The following is a 20,533-nucleotide window of genomic DNA, read 5'->3' on the forward strand; positions in this document are numbered from 1 at the left end:
CAATGTGACAAAATCAGTCAACATCAATCAGGTTTCAGAGCATCGGAGCATTAACTCACACTGGGACGCCATTCACACCTCACTATTGACAGCATGAGACACAGTGACAAAAACATCCTTTCTTGTAAAGTATAATCAGATTTTCAGTGGTTTAACCCCCCCAAACCAACCCTTAGAGCTGAGTGTAAAGCAGGGAGGAATTGGGTCCCATGTTCTAAGTCTTTGGTACGATCCAACCGGGATTTGAATCCTGACCTCCCAGTCCCAGGGCAGACACTCTACCACTAAGCCACTGAGCATTTCTGATGTATCTCATTTTATATAATGCCTGACTCGTACATAGGTTTGCACCTCGCCGCTGAAACAAATTCCTAAGTGAGACTCTCACTTAGATGGGAATAAACCTTGTTCTGATTCTCTCTGTTTATTACAGGCGACTCAGGATCCCAGAGTAAATATAAGAAGGCCCTGGGCTAAAAAAACGACAACACTGTGACGAAGGAGCCGTCACAAATGAAGCCTGCCACATCACAAACACAATGAAAACTGACAAGTTTGCTCAATAGGTTCAAAACAGAATCCTGGTTAGGTTTTATTTTAATAACATCAAACTGTAAAATAATGACTAAAAAAAAGATATCCATGTCCTGACATGTCCTGACAACAAAGTAAAGGGAGTTCTATGAGAGAGATGGGTTAATCTGTTGGATTACTCTTGTTTTGAGCAACTACTCAAATAGAAAGTACTTCAGGTCTGATTGGCTGAAAATCCAGGTTCTGAGGTGTGCTGCAGGTGATACTCAACGTTTCATCGCTCTGAGACAATTGTCTTTCATAATGCTGATCAGGGGATCTGGAAATAACAGCCTCAGAAAGACGATTGGAGCTCAATGCTAAATAATGAAGAAAGTTATATTGACCATTCAAGACTTTGGTTGTGCTTCACGAAGAGTGGAATGTCATCTGCTGTTATTGGTCCGCCATGTCAATGCAGACACGTACCAGAACACGTGAGAACACTTCATACTTCTGTTGACAAGATTAATTTCCCAGCAGGACTTAATTCAGGTATGCAGATAAAGTAATTAAGGCAAAAGGAGGCCCACCCAAGTAATCATTCACCTAAACAAACACACTTTTCAGAAGCCTGAATTTTCTGTTTAAAATAACAATTTTATTAGAGCTTAGTAATAATAAGTAATAAAACAAATTATGCAAACATAAGCAAACATGCAGTGACAGTGGAGAGGAAAACTCGCTTTTAACAGGAAGGAACCTCCAGAAGATCCTGGCTCAATATAACTCATATGACTCCCAGGGGATTGAGAAGACATAGCACACACACACACACACACACACACACACACACACACACACACACACACACACACACACACACACACACACACACACACACACACACACACACACACACACACGCACGCGCGCACGCACGCACGCACGCACAACATACGTATATACCAAATATTGTTTCTATGGTTACATTGTGATTTCTTAGTAAATATTCTATTTGGTGAGAGATAAACTTTATTGTATTTATCCTAGTGGATCTATAATTAAACAGGTAAACTAGTAGTAGCACATCCAATGTAAAAGAAAGTAAAGTGTTATTATCAGGAGAGGGAGAATGTTTAAATGGTTAGCAACAGTGTTCAAGCCGATGGTGCGCACCATGAGGCTCAGCAGAACATCATTGTAGCTTCTTTTGGGGAGAAAAACACTTGGAGAAAAAATAAAGTTAACAGCTGAACTAGCAGGAAATAATACAGTTAAAGAGCAAATTGTAGAAGAACGTAGTAGAGTGTGGAAAGTGGTCAGTATGTCCTCCAGCAGTCTAAACCTATAGCAGCATAACTACAGAGATAACTCTGGATAACCTCGCCTTTTAGATGGAGGCATGTTGGAGGCAGGGCAAGGGAGAGCCATCTTTACTGACTGTATTCTCCACTATACACACCACCTCTCTCTACTCCCCCACTTGTCCAGATCTGAGCAAACATCATATTTTAACCATGAGTCCTATCAAATAAAAACGTTTTAAGCCTAGTCTTAAAAAGTAGACAAGGTGTCTGCCTCACGGACTAAGGCTGGGAGCTGGTTTCACAAGAGAGGAGCCTGATAGCTAAAAGATCTGCCTCCCATCCTATTTTTAGATATTCTAGGAACCACCAGTAAACCTGTAGTCTGAGAGTGAATTGCTCTGTTAGGAACAGATCACTGATGTATGATGGAGCTTGATTATTAAGAGCTTTATATGTGAGAAGGAGGGTCTTAAAAGCCCTAGGGTTCTCCAGGTGGGGAACCCTGTGACATTAGTTCCTTAACAGGCCCAAAACAACCCTCACACTACAGAAGAAATAGTGATAATTCCAATCAAATTAATCAGCAAACCCAGCAGTACAAGGCTATCTAAACTATCTTTACCATTAAATACCATTTTTGAAGGAATAGGCTTCAAAATAGGCCTAGGGCTTAAGGGGTTCAATTCTATTCTGAATTTAACAGGTAGCCAATGTAGGAAAGCTAAGACAGGAGCGATATGATCTCTCTTTTTAATTCTCATCAGAACTCTAGCTGCAGCATTTTGGACAAGCTGAAGACTTTTAACTACATTCTGTGGACTTCCTGATAGTAATGATATACAGTAATCCAGTCTTGATGTAATAAATGCATGAACTAGTTTTTCAGCATCACTCCTGGAAAGGATGCTTCTAATCTTAGCAATATTCCGAAGGTGGAAAAAGGAAATCCTACAAACCTGTTTAATGTGGGATTTGAATGACATGTCCTGGTCAAAGATAACACCAAGGCTCCTTTCTTTGTTCTCTGAGACTAATGTAATGCCGTTCAGGTCGGGTGATTGACTAAGCAGTTTCCTTTTCTGAATTTCGTGTCCAAAGATGAGAACTTCAGTCTTGTCTTGATTTAACAGCATCAATTTTTTTATGCCTTCAGGACAAGCCTGTAATCTAACTAACCAATTAGGTTCATCAGGGTTAATGGATAGATATAAGTGAGTATCGTCAGCATAACAGTGGCAGTTTATGCCATGTTGTCCAACGATTTTACCAATTGGAAGCACATATATAGTAAAAAGAATTGGTCCAAGCACCAGTCCCTGTGGTACTCCACAATATTCTATACTATACTATACTATACTATGCTATACTATACTATACTATACTATACTATGCTATGTTATGCTATGCTATGCTATGCTATACTATACTATACTACACTATTCTATGCTATACTATAATATAATATAATATAATATAATATAATATAATATAATATAATATAATATAATATAATATAATATGTTAATAGCATTTCATCCACTTTATATAACTTTTCTGCACTGTAAATATAGTAGTACCTTGATAATAATATTGGATTTGATGATCATTTGTTGCAGCTAAGCAAGCTAGTTGGCTATAAAACCAAAACATTCTCACTCCCAGCGCATCAAAAACAAACACTTGGTCAGCCACCCTCCGCCTCAGACCCCTGACACCAAAAGTACCCTTTTTCGTTACTTATGTGCGAAAAGGTTTTTTTCCCTTATTTGACTGCAGATCCCAATGCAGCGTAAAACTGACATGATGGGATGTCCGCTACCGTTGCATCCCAATGCAGCGTTACACTGACGCGATGGGATGTCCGCAGCAGGGCACCAAACAAGCTCATTGTACCTCACCTTAACCTTATCCTCTTATTTAACCTTATCCTCTTATTTAACCTTCCCCTCACCCCTATCCTAACCTTAACCGTCTTGCTAGCGAACACGTTAGTGATGTGTCGGTCGCTCTAAAAGTCGGCTCTATGAAGTGAACGGTGGGAGCCGCCTCATCATTGGTCGGGTTTGGACCGAGCCAACGCGAGGGGGAGGTTTCAACTACCACGGTGGAGGTTAAAAGTAAAGGGTATGTGTAACTTCTCCCTCGCCAGATGGTATGTTCTAACGTTCCCCTTGGGCGGCAAATACGAAAATTCACAGTCAGAATGCATGGGAAACAGACACTTGATCACAGTGAGAGTAACGTTTTAGGTAGCAAGAGGGTTAAGGTTAGGGTGAGGGTGAGGGGAAGGTTATAAATAGTGAAACATTAAGGTGTAGGTGCGGTTAAATGAGCTGGTTCGGTGTCGCATCAGCGAATATCTCATCACGTCAATTTTACGCTGCATTGGGATCTGCAGTTACAAAAGGGAAAAACCCCTTTTCGCACATAAGTAACGAAAAAGGGCACTTTTGGCGTCTGGGGTCTGACGTGGAGGGTGGCTGACCAAGCGTTTGATTTTGACGCGCTGGGAGTGAGAATGTGTTGATAAAACTTATGTCTCTACTTCCTGTCAGGATTTACAAATATTTCTGCCAAAATAATCTATGTGATGCAAAATGACACATATGTTTAAAGCACAACTGTGACTAGCCATTTGCGCATCAATGTGTCATGTTGTTGTGTTTTGTACTTTTTCCTTTTTTGGGCCGTGCATTTCTTTGTGTCATTGTGGATGGGTTCCCTGTGTTGTGTGTTTATTGTGTATCATCCTGTTAATCAGCCAGCTGCCCTCACTCACTCATCATCCGCCCTACGATACACAGTGTTTGTTTTCATTCCCGCCCTTGTTCTGTTCACCTGTTGCTTGTGTACTGCTCTGATGTTTTCATTCCTGGTGACTCACCTCCTGTTCCGGCATTGTTACGCTTAATTTGATCTGCTTTCTTTATTTTATTAAACTCGTCATCTTGCACCGCTGCCTCCTCATCTGCATCTAACCCAACCCTTATTTTAATTGTTCTTTTCATTATGTTGCTGACTTGGTCTCACAATTTCACATGAACAGATTGTAAACACCAGCAGGGCTCACTAGGAACAGCCCTCCATGTTCTTTAATTATTTGTTCTTTAATAAAATAGTTTGCTGACACATGGGGCACTTCACTCATCACGTCGTGTTGACAGTAAACGTAGACGAGTGGCGGGAGAAGAAGGATGACATGATCCGCCATGCCGCGTGGGCTCCTACATTGTTTCTGTTATATACAGATAAATAAAAGTGCATACGTGCTGATATTGCAACCACGTTTTTGTCAGGGCTGTTGTCTATAATTGCATAGCAGGTTGCATTTTATGATAAAACTGTTATACTTAAAACAGCAAAAAAAAAAAACAAACAAAAAAAAAAACAATTAAATAAATAAATAAAATAAAATAAAATACTCATGTAATTTTCCCAGTACTCAAAGTATTTTTGGAGTGAGCTGAAGCCGTTCGAACCCATCAACAAGCTTTCATTTTGGTTGTGCCCACGTACAATATCAGGAGGTCAAATCTCCCTTTTCTATCTCTCCTTTCTGTTTGAGATTAAGCAGCTTAAATTATTAACACACACAAACACACACACACACACACACACACACACACACACACACACACACACACACACACACACACACACACACACACACACACACACACACACACACACACACACACACACACACACACACACACAAACACACAAGGCAATGTGAAAACTCTCTGAAGTGGATTGTTTCATAACAGCTTCAAATAATTTTGCCATTCTAAAGCACCTTCATAAGAGAATCCTCTGAGTGGGTAAAAAGGGTCCTTTGAAGGATTCATTTGTCATCACTTTCACAAAAGCAAGAGTCTCTGTTATATCTATATCTATCTATATCTATCTATCTATATATCTATCTATATCTATCTATCTATCTATCTATCTATCTATCTATCTATCTATCTATCTATCTATCTATCTATCTATCTATCTATCTATCTATCTATCTATCTATCTATCTATCTATCTATCTATCTATCTATCTATCTATCTATCTATCTATCTATCTATCTATCTATCTATCTATCTATCTATCTATCTATGCTCACTGGCCACTTGGTGCACCTTACCAGTGGACCCTCACTTCCCCCCAGAACTACATCAGTTATTCATGTCAGAATCAGCTGTGTTGGAGACACCTCAGAGGTTAGACCTTGGGAGGAACCAGTACTTATTTGATCTACTGCTGTCTTTTTACTGTCTAGAACCAGTCTGCTGCTTCTCCTCTGACCTATGGGAGATTTTCATCCACACAGTTTTTGCTCACGGTATATTTCTCCTATTTGTACCATTTTCCTGTAAAGATGGTTATGAGTGAAAATCCCAGTAATTCAGGAGTTTCTGAACCACTCGGACCAGCCTGTCCTGTACAAACACACGACATTCGACGTCATTTAAACCCCCTCTCTTTTCGTTTTTGATTCTCAGTTTTAATTTAAACAAATCATGTTCAGCACTTCTGCATGATGGTGCATTGGTAGTACTGCTGCCTCACAGCAAGAAGGTTGCAAGGTCAAATCCCAGCTGCAGCCTTTTTGTATGCTTGCTTCACGCTTCCATGGATTTTCTCCAGGTGCTCCGGTACCCACCCACAGACCAAAAACATGCATGTCAATAATAATATTCATAATGATTCATTTTACAGAAACCTTCCATGACACTCAAGGTCACCTTACCAAAAAATAAATAAATAAACCAAATAATACCAACAGAAAAAAACCAAACACAAATAAAACTGGTTAAAAGAGTTGTGAAGAAAAAAAACCACTTTTGAACTTTTAAAAGTTTTGAATCGGGAGTTAAAGACGAGCATTCTCTGGAAACATGTTAGGTAACTTGTACATTGCTGTAAGCAAAACAAATCAAACCTAAACTTCTATATGCTCACATACATCGAGCTGCTGCTAAATGATTGCTTATTTGCCACAAGCACCTGAACCCTAAGCAAGTATCTGAGGAGAGTACGTTTTTTAGAACAAGAAGTACAAATACACCGTTTATAGAAGCCAACATAAAAAAAACCAGCTGAATGTCTCATAATCCCGAACAACCAAGTGTGTGTCTGTGTATTTATATTTAGCGTCATCCTGTATGATTTGTACACAGTCCTGTACAGAGAATGAGGCTCTTTGGGTCCGGTTTCTGCCAGCTGCGGCTAACTTTAGAGGGACCCAAGTCTTCTCATCCTTGAGCTTTAAGAGACAGTGATAGATGACGCTGTCATTAGAAGCAGTGGAGCTCATCTGCTGTTTCTACTTGCTGAATTCTGTTAACACCCCTTTTTTAGCCTGCTTCAGAAAGGAAATAACCCTTCCGACTCAAGCTATAGTGTTTTACTGTATCCACCCCCATGATGGGTAACGCCTTCTACTGACCCTTAATTACCTCTGATAATTGGTAACAAAGCAACAGCTAAAAGGAGATACAAAAAACTACAAATACTCTAGATGTCAGTACATTTTTGCTGATTTGTAATTTTGTAGCAAAATTATTTTGACATTTCATCAGCATCTTTCAGAGTCTTGAGCTCAAATCTCATTTATATAATCCCCTTGGAAACTTAAATGGAGCTTAAGTTTAAACACGAAGAACAAAAAGATATTTGTATCATCCCTATAACACCTGAAAAAGGCAGTTAACCTCAGGTTTGTTACAATGATCTTTATTATTTGTTTCTTTTTTTTATAGTACACACCACAGAGGTGTAAAGATCCACCTTTCTTTTATTCAGTATTGCTAAAATAAGTGGTGCCTCGTGTCTGAGATGTGCAGAGAATTTATTCAAAGCTGAAGTTATTTCATATTTCAATGCAGAATGTCTTAAAAAACTTTTAAAAAGCCCCAAACTGTTGGAGCCTTTAATTCCAGAGGAAATCTGAAAATCTTTTTCTCCTTTTTGAGTTTCTCGAGTTAGGGTTGGCCCTTGTAAATCCAAAATACAGTAAAAAAAAAAAAAAAACCCACCATCCTCTCTCTAAATACAGAGGGATTGTCTATCTTGCTCTACAGAATCTTTATAGCTCATATTAAAGCTGCTATAGCAAGTCTGCAATCAAGCTAGCTTTTAAACACAAACACGGTCACGGAACACACGCCCCTCCCCACGGGTATCTTCCCTGTTTCCATGTCCACCAGAACCGGAAACTTGCACTGTCAGAGGAAACGAGATAGTGCTAAACACCAGTTACTGTTTTCTGTGTCCAAATGTTGTTTGTTGGGCATAACTTCAAATAGTGTTTTCTTTTTGGACTCTGGTGGTTCGCAGAGGTGTGGACACGAGTCACATGACTTGGACTCGAGTCAGACTTGAGTCATATTTTAATGACTTCTGACTTGACTTGATAAAATCTATAAAGACTTACAACTTGACTCGGACTTGAACGCCAATGACTTGTGACTTGAATCAACTTGCATCTGTTGACTTGATGATGACTTGAGCATTTTTGATATTTTAGCAGAAAAGTGGCACGACGTGGACAACAGTCATAAATCACTCTTCGTTCTGGGTTTGATTCACTGCTACATGCAGCAGCACTTTGTTTATAATCAGTTTCAGTTGCACTTCCTGCTTGTTTGAGTAACTAAATGAAGCTTTAAGCTTTATTTCTGGAAATTATTTATTATAATTGTCAGTAAACTGAAGTTGGACAGATTACTTGATTATGAATTGAAAATTCAACGTTAAGGACTTGGACTTGACTTGGACTTCCACATCATTGACTTTGGACTCGACTTGGACTTGGTTGTTTTTGACTTGAGACTTGACTTGAGACTTGACTGGAAAGACTTGTAACTAACTTGTGACTTGCAAAGCAGTGACTTGGTCACACCTGTGGTGGTTTGTCCTGAAGTTGAAGTGGTAGCAGCTGTCTGTTTCTCCTTCTCGGATGTTATTGGGCAGAGAACCCTGACACACCGGTGGTGTTCTGTTGCTAAATAAACAAGTGAATGATGAGTGGAGAACCCAGGGAAGTGTTGTTGTTCAGTGAGACCAACAACTGGATGGTCCAACGGTTGCTTTCGGTCTGAAACGTGTTACTGATGGAGGTTTTGAGTGCAATGCCAAATAAATAAATAAATAAATATTGGGTTTTTTATATCCACAATATATTTATAGCTATAGTATGTTAGCAGAGCATTGTTAAGAGGCATGAAAACATGTTTTAAACTAATTTGCTTTCCACATTTGATGTAGCAGCTTTGAGCCAAAGATAACCAATCTCTGAGAACAGCTTTAACTCGGTTCTGAATCTGAATGATTACAGGTAGGTTCGTGTCCTGTGGAACCAGATGTTTGTTTCTGAAGCCTGTTCTCTCCTTGATGATGTCACGCTGCACACCACAGATTTAACAAACCACATCTGAGTTCACTTGATATAACCAGGGGTGCACATAATATTTTTGGTTTGGCACTCAGGCGAGAGCCTATGGTTGTTGCTCGGTCCTCACATTTTTTAATGCACTTAATTCTTAACTCAACTCACACTAGGAACAAAACAGAGTAACGCATAGACGATGCAACATATTTTAATTTTGACTGAAAACAATAAGTACAACAGGTACATATTGCCAGCTTAACTTAAACCTTCTCATTTTAAAATAACATGACTGAATTGTCTGAATGTAAAACACAATGTGTAAACAGCTGCTTTTGTGATAACAAAAATCAAATAATTCAGAGCACTGCTTTTTTTAAATGGCATAAATGCCATTTTTATTTCTACAGACTCTCATCATCATCCTCCTCACTATCCTGACTGGCTTCCTCCAGTTCACACACAGCAGAGGATAGATGGTTCAGGCTTACTCCTTTTCTCCTGGTTCAGCCTGCGATTAGCTGTTTTCATCCACAAGTCAATCGGTGGATTTGGGTCAAAGGTTTCTGTGGTAAACTGGGACAGCATGATGTGCATTAGCGATGAGAGCCGGTTGTCTGAGAGGCTAGATCTGTACTTGTTTTTGATGATATTCAAAAGTGAAAATCCTCTCTCACATGCAGCGCTGCTGAAAGGCAGTGTAGGGGACAGACGAAGGGCCTTCTGAATGTTGGAATAACTTTCAGGATTGCTTGTCTTCACAACATTCACCAGGTCACGCACAGAGGAGGCTGCCAAACGTCTCTCAGCTTGCTTTAAGCGCATCCACTCTCTTAAAGTGGATTCTCTGTCAACATACATGATGGACTCATATTTGTCAAGGATGTTACTTAGAGTTGTGTTACCAAAGCTGAGGAGATCTTTAGCTTCAAGACGCCAAGTTGTGGCATCAAAAATAAAAAAGTGTTCACATGATTTGAGAGATTCGTATCTGCATTCAAACTCATGAATTAGAGCTCTCAATGCATTGATTTTGTCCCTGTCGGCATCCGCTTGTAGCCCAGTCTCCTTCCTGTATTTCCCCTCAGCCTCTGTGAGTAGAGTCAGCTGTCCAACAGCAACCATCAGCTCATCCTTACATTCACCCATGGTTAGATTATCTTTCTGAAACCTGAAGGAGGTGAACTGTAAAATGTTTCCAATGTCAAGAATGTTTGCAAGGAAACAACAGAAACACGCCGTGCAGATGGGCTTCAGGCTCATGCCATCACTTTTTGCCACTTGAATCTGGATTCTGGCTCCATATTTTTAACAGAGTCTCCTGTCTCCATGCTGACCATCTGATGTTGTGAAACTTTGCTAATTTCACAAAATCGGTGCCTTTCTGCACGCATTTCATCTTTAGTTGTGCAATTCGCTTTGAACCCCCTTACTTCAAATAAAACCTCAGCAGATTAATAATGGATTGATTAAATGACTCACAGTGTGGGACTGCTCGGTCAGCGGACTTGGTGCAGTTCTCCAGTGTGTGGGCGGTGCAGAGAACATGCACAAGGGAATCCTTGATGTCCACCATCGGGCGTAATTTGGGGACGACTCCGTTGCACACTCCAACATTGACAGCGGCTCCGTCTGTGCACACAGACACCAACTTTATCTTCCAGCCCGCAAGGCCGCACGCATGAAACAGCTGCATGAGTCCATCCACAATGTCTTGCGCTGTTCGATTGGCCCCCAGATTAATTATTCCAAGAAAATCCGAGCTGAACTGACCGGCACTGGACACGGACACAATGTACACGATTTCCTGCTCCGTTTTTGTGATGTCTTCTGATCCGTCAAAGAGCACACCCCAAAACTGCGCTGCTTGCAGTTTTTCTCTTAAATCAGAAGTGATTGTATGTGCGATGCATTCAATGATCCGGCTTCCACCTTCTCGCGAATGATACGCATTTCTGACATTAACTCCAAGCCTCTTCAGAAGCGGAATATCTTCTTCATATGAGGGCATAGGACGTCCGCGTTTCGCTTTGTGAAAAGCTAAAAGAAAAACATTGCGGAGTGCTTGTTGCTGCTCTTCATTTCGCTTGTCTTTCCATTTGTTGAGTGGACCACTGGGTCTCTGGTCCAGACCGCGTTCAGCTTCATTATTAACTTCCCGAACAACTTTCTGATGTTCTCTGCTGTTAGTATGTTTATCCAAAGCTGGGTGATTGAAGTGTTTAGTGCCTATGTAAAAGGCGCTGTTTTTGTCTGCCAGGGATTTCCACGGCATAATCTGCACCACATCTCTGTGCGTTCGACCGCCTGCAGCCACTTCTCCGCAAATACTCTTGTCTTTTGTGGTTCTGACGCAGTCTGACGTTTTTTGGAGGCGGAGGAACACCAAAATAATTACTTAATGGAGCTTGCTTCTTGGACGTCTTTAAAAGGCTTCAGAAATGTCTTGCTTCCTCCACAAAGTCTTAGGTGTGCAAATGCGTGCTGCAGCTTTTTTTCAGGTGCGCATTGTTTATTTTGACAATGCATGCGCACCTGTGGACCACTTATGCACACCTGACTATAACCAAGTGTGCTCGACTTAATTTGATTTACCAAGTAAAGCTGATGATTTAGCTAAGTGCATATGATTTGAATTGAATTAAACATGCAGATTTGACTCGATTTAAAAAAGTAGACTTGAACTGACTTGACTTGTTATTAACCAAAAAGATGACTTGGTTTGGCTGTGGTGGATATGAACTGGAAGAGGCTGTGGTCTACATGGGGCTTGTGAGCTGCATGAACCATGTGAATGATCCGGCATCAGAGCTGTGGCAGCATGGGGCTTAAGGCCCTGTCCACACGTAGCCGGTGATCTGCCAAAACGTAGATATTTTTCTACGTTTTGGCCTGTCATCCACATGAAAACGGAGTTTTTTCACATGAAAACAGATCTTTTAAAAACTTCGGCCAAAGTGAAGATCTGCGTTTTTTCCGTTTTGGGTGTCTGCGTGTGGACAGAAAAAAAACGGAGTTTTAAGTTCCGCAACGTCACTTTCCGCAACAAAAAAATGCTGACATCACGTGTGCGACCTGTGTTTACACTAGCCGACATCATGGATGCCCTCAGAGCTGCGCTCGCTTTATCAATTGTCCAAGCGCTTTTTGCTTGTTTGTTTTTGCAAGCGGAATTACTGCTCCTTGCGGAAGACCACAGACGAAGGACGACGTTAAGAACGGGGGAAGTACTGCCGCCTACAGGTCTGTCATGTCCTTAACAACGTATTTATCCGGGTACGTGTGGACAGAGTTTTTTTTAAACGAGGTGGTGTGGATGCAAGTTTTTGGAGGGGCGGATATTCGTTTAAAAAAAAACCCGGCTACGTGTGGACTAGGCCTAAATCACGGGGATCTCAGCTGGAAACAATCAAGCCCCTGGTGAACGGGTGTGTGATTAGGCACAGGGCAGAGAGAACATGAAGCAGATCAGGGATTTGAATCATGACAAGGTTGTCTTTGGTTGTGAGAAGAAAATCTGCCACACAGAGAGACCAAAGACTGCTAATGCAAGCTGACAACTTCAGGTCTCCTAACGATTCTTACAAGGTGAAAGATTTAGTGAACAAGGACTGTATCCATGAATGAAAGAAGCAGTCGCGTTCATGAACACAACATTTGATCTGGTTCATTGACTGTGTGTAGGTTGAAGGGTTTTCTTCCATCTGGATCATAAGCTGTTACAAAGTTGATTTGGAGGAAACAACAAAGATCCAGTCGGTAGCACTGGTTCTGAGTTAAACCAGAGCAGCCCAGTCTTAGCCTTACAGCATTCAGAAAGAGATCACATCTAAATTTATTCCATCTCGTTCACTGACTAGAAAAAGTGCTACAGTAAGCAGAGAACTGGATGGAGCCTTGATTAGGTGGCCTTACGCTAAAGCTGCCTGGCTGCTATGAAAAGAACCTTAGAGATTTACTGTTGTGTGATTTTTACGAGAAGCCATCCTCATGAGCAATCTGCAAGCTAAGGGACCTATATACATTCTTATCTGCAGCTTCCAAATTGAATAAAAACCTCACGGTTGAGTGACCCCCTGAAGAATCCGCTAAGCGAGGAGGATTTGGAAATGCTCATGTAGGCTCGATCAGAAGCTGGGCAACGACCAATAACTGTTTTTGTCTAAAACTGTTTTTGCTGACGATACGATTCTGGGTCGTGCCACACGTACCAGGTGAAACTGTCATGTCAGGCGCAAGCGGAAAGTGAGTTGTGGAATTTCTAAGTACGCCACCATATTCCACAAATCACACCTAAACGTAACCTAAATGCAAATAAAGTGTTCTACTCCTGTCGGATTGCTGTCCATTAAGCACATGATAAAAATCCTTACTTTTAAAAAGTTTATCCACATCCATTCTCTGGATAAGTTTTATGCAACATTTTCAGCTCAGGTCTAAACACAAGTTATGTTTTTAGTAGGAAAATCTAGGATAAAAAAAGGCTTTTCAAAATGAAGATGTTTTTTTTTATTTCTGGCTTTGGAAAACCTGTATGGGTGGTATAAAGAACATTTTTGAGAAGTGAGGCAAAGCTTTGATTATTTAACACATTTCTGCCACAATGACAGGTTATAGCCGATGGACCTGCAACAATGGTGTGATTCTACTGTAATGGTTCAATAGTTACATCTTACGTAGGAAACCATCAAAGGTGAGATTCCATAGAAAACATGGAATCAATTTGATGTATCTTTGAATATTACTTTAAACAGAAGATCGGAACTTTTTATTGCAGGGATTAGGTAACGCTTCGTATTAACCATCAACATATACATATATGGACAATGGGTTTCCATTGACTCCAATAACACATTTTTGAAGAAAAATGGGAGGTGGCCACCACCGCCATTTTGACCGTGTCACAGGTTCCGTCAAGCCCAGACAATTCCACAAAAGGGAAGAGAGGTGGAGCTGAGGGTGGGGCTGTAAGGCTGGGATCAACTGACGACACCCGGTCGAACTAGCTACAAGCTAACCTGAAGCTAACGCGGAGGTGGGAGCTCAGCTAATGGAGGTAGCAACCTAGCTACAACGAGAGTTAACTGTGCACAACACCAGAGCTTCTGAATCAGAGATACGCCGGGCTGACCGCTGGGTAAAACCGGGTGGAACACAGAGCTCTCCGAGACTTCCACAAGCCGGAAGCCGCACAGCAGACAAGTGCCGCTGCGATCTGAGATGCGCAGAGCTGCCGCTGGGGAGAAATGGGTGGAAAACATAGGTTTCCATCTGAGAGCTCCACAAGCAGGCAGCCCGCGCAGCAGACAGGGGCCGCGGCGATCAGAGATACGCCGAGCTGCGGGGAGGGGAGAACCGGGTGGAAAACATTGGTCTCCCGAGAGCTCCACAAGCCGATAGTCGGAACCCAGCTCCACCAACATGTTATATTTCAACCCATTTTCTAAAGTGCAGCATTATGTTAAATGCACTGGGTTTTACCCTATTACATATAAATGTCATGGTTAAACAGTACATGTTAAAATCTAAGCTCAGCTCCGCAGTGACCTAAAGTACATAAATATAATTTTAAGTACCAAAAAAAAAAATGAAGTGGAGACTCCTTTGACGCTCTATTAGTGCAATTAATACCACAGCAAGTAATTTTGTCCAACAATTGCACAAATAATATCCAAAAAATGAAGGCTCAAATGGCACAACTAATGGTCTAAGTTGAGAGACTGAAAATGACGGAACAGTTTTCAGGCCAGGCCGAGGCTCGGACTGAGGCCTTTCCTCGGAGCTAGCTCTGCGGTCACGTGGGTCTGATGCTCATTAATTATACAGAATTTTAGGCTTTTAATACACTTAAACAGAAGAGTGAGAAAAAAATTCACCCCCTCAGAGTTTTCATGAGTGTAAACTAGATAATTTAAACAAAAAACATGTTTTGGTACCAGGCTGTAAACATGTTTATTTCTGCTGTGAAATTGGTATTTTTAACATGGGGGTCAATGAGGATTTGCTCGCTTCTGACACCACCCTAGTGGATGAGGGTGGAACTGCAATTTATTTCACTTCCGCATTGGCCTCAATTTCTGTCCCACATTGTGGGGGCTTGGTATTAACCCAGAGTCAAAGGAGAGAGAGAGACAAGTTTTAAAGTTTAAGAAATTTTTTTTCTAAACAATTTAAAATAAGGCTAACTAACTCTAAACACTCTGTGTGATGAATGGATCTAGGTTGTGAATGAGGCAAGATGAATTGTGTAATGTGGAATGTTGTTATCAGAACTCTCGTTTCCGGAGAAGCATTAGTTCTGTGTGGGAGCGAATGTTTTTGCTCTAAACTACAGTCGGAGTTTCAAAAACCACATTCAGACACTATCTTGCCACGCTACATACCCTTGACGGAGACCTCCATTGTAGATCCAGAATGCCAGGTCCTCTGGCCCCCCTTTGGCACCGGAACCGGTGAAACAGTGTACGGTACAACAGACTAGTCTTGGGATTTCCTCCAGGTAAGCGACAGAGGATTGACAGCGTCAGCGGGACCCTGAAGGGTCAGTGAGTTCAGCTTTGACTCTGAAGGAGCGTTGCTTCAGCTGGAGCTTGCAACAGGTTTTATAATCCAGCTGGTCAAGGTTATTTGTGGTTAAAAAGTTACGAGTGGCCGGCTCGCAACTCTAGAATGTTTGAACTGAGTTAAGGGTGACGTGGGAGTTAGTTTTATAATTCAGATATTTTGATTTATGGTTGGATCAGAATTTGACAACAAATATAAACACCGCTCAGACCACGCCACCCGTCAGAAAGGAAAGCTCTGATTGGAGAGACAAAGGAATGTGTCATGTGATTTTAACATTACGTGTAATCAGTCTAGTGTCTAGTTTAGTTACATTACTTATTAAAATACTGTTATAGGATCGTAATGTCAAGTAATTAATATTCTCATTTCACAGATTGATTTAACATTGAGCTTTACATGATTATTTGGACTAACAAAGTTATTTGATTATTATTTAATAGAGTTCTTGGTCTTCTTTCTTCTTGAGCTGTAGGGGGAGGCAAAAAGCTAGTTAAAACAGTTTAGATGCAGAGGCATCAAAGGCCTTGAGCAATATCTCACGGAGATACGTTCTTCATGAGGAGAGAGGGGAAAACAGTCCCTTCATGACGCTACACTATCATCTTCAAAGGGAACTATGCAGTTTTGGCTTGCTTTTAGCACTCCCTGGTGTGTGTTTGCAGAACCGAAAGCAAAATCTCCTCGCTGTGCGTTTCTTTTTTTTTAACACCTCAATCTAACAGCTAAAGTGTCTCCCCAGCCTTCCTTTGTGTCTACAGGATTGATTCATTACTAACTAAAACAGATCAGCTGTGTTCATGATCTAAAACATGCAGGGCAAGTGCTGGAAGCAGATTGCAGCGCCAGGTCCAAAAGACCAACTGGCAACTCTGAAGTTGCAAGTGGAATATTCTGGCAACGGGGGGCTGGGTGACCTTTCATTAACCCTGTAAAGGGTCACTTTAGCACACATTGGCTCAAGAAAATTATGTAAAAATGTCAAAAAGTTGCAAAGTATCCCTTTAATATCAGAACCTCTGAGGAAAGCCTCAAAAACATATTTCTATCAGTGCTGGAAAAACCACTGATGTTGCTCTTGTTTAACAGCACATTTTAGTATTGATTTACATGCTAAGAATTAATAATACACAGATCAAACCATAATGGTTAGCTGTGATCAGCATCAAACTGCTCTTTCTACCAATTATGCCTTTTCTGAGATCCACTGATAATCATTTTTCCCCCCTTTCTTCACATTTGTTATCACAGTTTTTAATTTTCCCATTTTTATATTTTTCAATCATTTTAATCGTTTTTATTTCCGTTCTTTCGTGATTTTTATCTTGAGCGGTGCTACGTAAAAGATTCTTTTGATTGTTTCTTCTCCTTCTTCCACTTTGCTGTAGTGCAAAAACACGATCTGCCTGCCTTTGACACAAATGGAGATTGTGATACATTTTTTAATCAGTATGCCAGAAAGTATCTGATGCAGCATTTCATGTGGAGATGATTTTATTAGAAGGGAACTGGAGTTTCATAATAAAATGCTGTACCATACACATCTATGATGAGCAAAACCAGGAGTGAAAAGAACATACATGAAATAGTTTTGCATGAAAAGTGAAACAATGTCTAGTTTTTGTTCCTTAATTTTTACCAGACTGAAAACCACCTCCAGAGTTTTCCACTAGAGCTCATTCTTGGTGTGAAAGAGTCACATCACATCAATTTCTTTTTTCCTTTTACCAATGTCCTGCATAAACGGATAATAGTTTACCAGGTTGTTGTCAAAAGTAAATTTGTAAGAAGATCTCTGTTTGTTGATTTGATTGTAGTGGTGATGCAGCACTTCCTGTGAGTGCAGGGTCTCCTCTAGCAGTTATCCTTTCTGCTGAAATCACCATGTTAACAGGAGAATTAAGGTTTATAAACGTTTATATAGTCAAGCTTGCACGGCCTGTTGTGAATTAGAGATTGGAACTGTTTCAGGATCCACTTTGGTCTTGACTGTGTTCAGACTAGCTGGTAGTTCAACAGTCCTATAAGGCACCTCAGTAATGTATTTCTCCTTTAAGGACTGTAGTTATGGATTATTTTTGATATTGAACTATGCAGATCTTACTGTCTGCAGAAACACCCAAGAGGAATCCAGGGATAAGATTTACAAAAGAAAATCATGCAAATAGTAGGACTAAAGTGTAAAATTTTTTTTAGTGTTTTATTCCAAAATAATTGTAGACATAGATCATGTTATAATAAGATTTTTATTCTGGCTCAGTTGTGTAAGAAAGTCCCACAATACTAAAACAGAACTCTTCTTATCTCGGGTTTTCTTCTTTTATTCTGTCACCTTTCTGAGTCTTTATATCCTCTGTAAGCATGCTAGACTTGTGTGTGTGTGTGTGTGTGTGTGTGTGTGTGTGTGTGTGTGTGTATGTGTGTGTGTGTGTGTGTGAGAGTGTTGTGTGCATGTATGTGCACTGGTCTCAATAGAGCATGTAAACCCAGGAGTAGTGAGGCGGGGAGGAGCAGCTGGAGATCCACTGTCCCTTGCTTCCTGCCCCAATTAATTAGCATGGACATAACTGCACACACACACACACACACACACACACACACACACACACACACACACACACACACACACACACACACACACACACACACACACACACACACACACACACACACACACACACACACACACACAGAGTACAGTAAAGGCACACAGTTTTCCACAATAAAAAAAACATCCAGAAGAGCTTCCGCTTGTTCGAACAGCGAGTGTTTAGTTGTCTCTGAGGATCGATATCGGGGTTAAAAACTCTTTTCTGTTCGAGGCGGAGCAGAAACACTCTCAAGGCTTTACCTTTTCTGCAGATTTTAAAGGATCCAATGCAGGAGACAGAACTCTGCAGTCATCTCCCTGCATCATTCAGCTGGAGAAACATTGCATTTATGAATACCGTGCTGGCCTCCTTTAACTGCCCACTGATTAATTTTAGAACCCTAATTTAAATAATTGATGAGCCTCAAGGCAAATGTAGGCCTGGCCTTGAGACATATAACTGAGGCGTGAAAATCCTGTTGGGAGAGGGGCAATTACACCGAGAAAAAGGAAGTGAATTTGTCCTCGACCGTACGCTTTCAGACCTGATTTCTCAGCATGGCCTGCAAACCTAAGGACACATTTAGATACCAGCAGATTCCACAAATGCACAGAGAAATTGTTTCAAATGTGTTCACTTCAGATTTTTTTTAACCATACATGTCCAGTGCAGAGCTGCAGGAGATGTTTTTGGAAGGAGGAAAACTAAATATACCTCCAGCCCCAATGACAACGAAGAGTTGATCAGAAAAAATATATAAACATAAACATTGTTATATAAAAATTCAAGGCCTTTTAAACAAGACGGCATTAATAAAGTTAGCATTAAACCAAGAATAGCTCCAATGTTGATCATGCTGGTAAATAAAACAATCTACAATGAACTGAGTCTTTGGGTCCACGTGGCAGATGGGAAACAGGTTGGCAGATTACTATAAGAAGGAAGTGCCAGAATCTCAGCAGGCTGCTTTAGGGGATGTGAAAAGATTAACCAAGACTAATAAAAATCAGCCCTAAATATTGGGGAAAAAATAGCTAAATAAGTACACAGACCTTTCAGACAATCTAAACAACCAAGTAGGGTTGGTTTTATTCTGTTTAAGGTCATCAGCTGCAAATACGATGTCAGAATTAACCAAAAAGTTACTGTAAAACCCCAAAGCTTCTCTACACACTCATAAAATACACTAAAATATAGTTTATGAATCGTGACTAGATCACAGAATGACAAATATGACAACTTCTTCCAGTTACATCTATTAAATGTCCAAATGTTCACGCACACTGATTATGGGTACGGATTAAAATCTTGATTTCACAGGAGATAACTGAACCTTGTCTGTCATCCTCAGATTAAAGGGAAATGGTTACGAACAACCAGGAACAACCACATCCTTAGGCCTACCATGATCTAGAACTTAAAAGAGACTGCTTACAGCACCATGGACTGAGAGGGTCATCCAAGAAAGGACCTCCGGCTCAAAAAGAAACACTGTTAGGTCTTCAGCTGTCCAAATCGACAAGCAAGAAACCTTCAGAAAAATAGTTTTACAGTCCAGCAAGACTGAGAATGACAAGAGGAGAACTTGGAGGAGTCCGAGTCAGATGTTTGTGTCTAAGAACACAATATATCACCTGTTATTCATGATGGTGGTTGCACTGTGTTGAGGTACTGATTGATGGAATTAGATTAGAAATCTAGGCAACGCTTCCTTTTACAGTTCCCTAATTACTAAGTACTTACATGGTAATTATGTATCAAGTTAAAGTGTATTATTGTGTAATTGTGATAAAGTGTGATTATTGCATAAAGCAGTATTTACTGGGAATGATTAATAAAAATAAAAACTAGAACTGAACCTGAGTTACATGGTAATAACTGTTTAAGAACTCAGAAACAATAATACACTTTAACTTACTATGTAATTACCATGTAAGTACTAAGTAATTAGGAAACTGTAAAAGGGAACCTTACCAAAATCTAGAAAACCTTAGCAGCAGCAAAAGCTTTAGCTCAGCAGGTCTAGCCACACTCCAGTGTAGCATCAGCAGGTCTAGCATTGGCCTAAACAGCTTTAGTTTGGGTGAATCACAGCATTTTATGTTGGTAGACAGACACTGCAATGGTGAAAAATGAGAAAAATGGCATCAACACCAGAGTTGGCTTTGGCATC

This window comes from Nothobranchius furzeri, chromosome 13, assembly GCF_043380555.1.
Source record: "Nothobranchius furzeri strain GRZ-AD chromosome 13, NfurGRZ-RIMD1, whole genome shotgun sequence".
Classification (NCBI taxonomy): Eukaryota; Metazoa; Chordata; class Actinopteri; order Cyprinodontiformes; family Nothobranchiidae; genus Nothobranchius; species Nothobranchius furzeri.